Source organism: Macrobrachium rosenbergii, chromosome 40 (assembly GCF_040412425.1).
Source record: "Macrobrachium rosenbergii isolate ZJJX-2024 chromosome 40, ASM4041242v1, whole genome shotgun sequence".
Classification (NCBI taxonomy): Eukaryota; Metazoa; Arthropoda; class Malacostraca; order Decapoda; family Palaemonidae; genus Macrobrachium; species Macrobrachium rosenbergii.
Window position 1 is genome coordinate 29,208,724 of NC_089780.1, and position 2,109 is coordinate 29,210,832.

Genomic DNA, 2,109 nt, shown 5'->3' on the forward strand with positions numbered 1-2,109 from the left:
AATATGATACGTCTATATTTCCTAATTCATCTATTCGCTATATTACAGGATTAGCAATGCAAATCGTTCTGAAATGTGACGAGTAAAATTAACGACACCTAGTGGACTTCTCTCTGTTTCCTTTTGAATATTTAATTTGCATTTCCATTTCGTGTTACTTCTGCATTCCTAACATCGATCCACATGCACATACACTCACATAGCTCATCTTTAAGATGTGGGATTAAGGATCTAAACTAAAAGTGCAATTTCACGTTGCCTTCAGGGAGGATCGAACTCCCGGCCTCTGGTTTACTAGACCAGCGCTCTAGCCACTGAGCTATGAAGGCACATATTTCGCTGAACATGACTGCATCATACCCACTTTTTGCCTGGGCTGTTCGTCGTAAAATTGCTGATTCAGCATTATCCGTCGATTCTGCCAGGAATCTAAAAATATTTATAAATCAATATTAACAGACACCTGCCAAGGAAAACCTGAAAAGTGAGAGTTTGTTTTTGTGTATGCGTATGCAGAGAGAGAGAGAGAGAGAGAGAGAGAGAGAGAGAGAGAGAGAGAGAGAGAGAGAGAGAGAGAGAGGGGGGGTGTTAAGTAAGAATTTCTGATCGATATTCAAAGTAATCTAATCCCATTATGAAACTTATCCCCGACACAGTTTAAAACATAATACACTCGTATCTCAGGAAAAAGAAATAAAACCAGAGGACTGTACATAAAAATATCTCGGGTATTTCTATTTCCAAACCAAATAGAAATCATTTCTATCTCCGACAAACCCAAACGAACAATCAGTGAACAAGATACACTTCGCTTCCGTCTGGAGAGGGACTGAAATCAAGAGCCTGTTGTAATAGACACAGAAGGTACAAAAAGCGTATCTGCATCTTCTCGTTAACACCTGTCTTGTACGGATAAACAATGACTTTTCAGCTATCATGAAACATGCTCTATATGGAGAGCCGTGATATTATCGAGGGCTAAAAAAGAGAGACAATTGGAATTTATGACGGGCGTTAACGATGTAGGATACGTAGAACTGTGTACATTTATGTATATATATGCATATATATATATATATATATATATATATATATATATATATATATATATATATATATATAATATATATGCATAAAAGTAATCAACACAGAATCACGAGTGGAACAGAAATAAATCTGACTCACATCAGAATCAGAAACCCAGGTTCACACACACACGGACAAATATATATATATATATATATATATATATATATATATATATATATATATATATATATACAGTATATATATATATATATATTATATATATATATATATATATATATATATATATATATATATATATATATATATATATATATAAGCAATGAAAATATGAAGACGACTTAATTTCCATATGGATACATGAACACAGCACAGCCAGTTCATCTTAACAAAAGGAAGGGCAGACTCTCTCTCTCTCTGTCTCTCTTCCAACACGGTATTTTTTCAAATTAACTTTTTTGAATTTTGTAAACCATTATAAGGAACAATTATTGAAATCTCCACCGGGCTCTGAATATCTCGCATTAAAATGAGAGATTCGTTATTTACGTATTCCTTCAGAAAACCGCAAAAGAGAAGCGGTAAAATAAACAAGGTTCTTTTAAATGAGTCTGGTTTGACTAAGCACAGCCAATATCTGAATTCCCAACCCCAAAAACGAAGTGGGTATCCTAAGCAACCCAAAGCCTAAAACTCTGATTAAATGAGAGGTGGAAATTCACATTAAACGGAAACCAGGTATATATCACCTGTACCAATTCTACCAAACAGATGCTACCAAGCCGCACCCACATTACATGATGTACTTACACCTAAGCAAAATAACTGCAACACAGAACTTTTGATAAACTATCTTAAGTCATTGATGTTAATGAACATTTTGTTTAACGAAATAAAAGTAAAACGGAAATTTAACACTCAAACCTTTATTTCCATGTATCCTAAAAGAGATCTTGATAAAAATTATATAATTCTTGCTTCTTTGCCCTGAGACCTTCGAAAATAGGTCAAGGCAAAAAGAAAAAAAAATACTGCCGAGAAATATAGGACTAATTACCAGCT

At 33.9% G+C, this 2,109-nt stretch overlaps 1 non-coding gene across 1 annotated transcript; it reads right to left on the bottom strand.

Annotated features, from left to right (window-relative positions):
• Nucleotides 1-256: 256 nt before the first annotated feature.
• On the bottom strand, nt 257-329 carry TRNAT-AGU (transfer RNA threonine (anticodon AGU)). Its single transcript has one exon. It is a non-coding gene; the product is annotated as a tRNA-Thr (tRNA).
• Between the last annotated feature and the right edge of the window lie 1,780 nt (nt 330-2,109).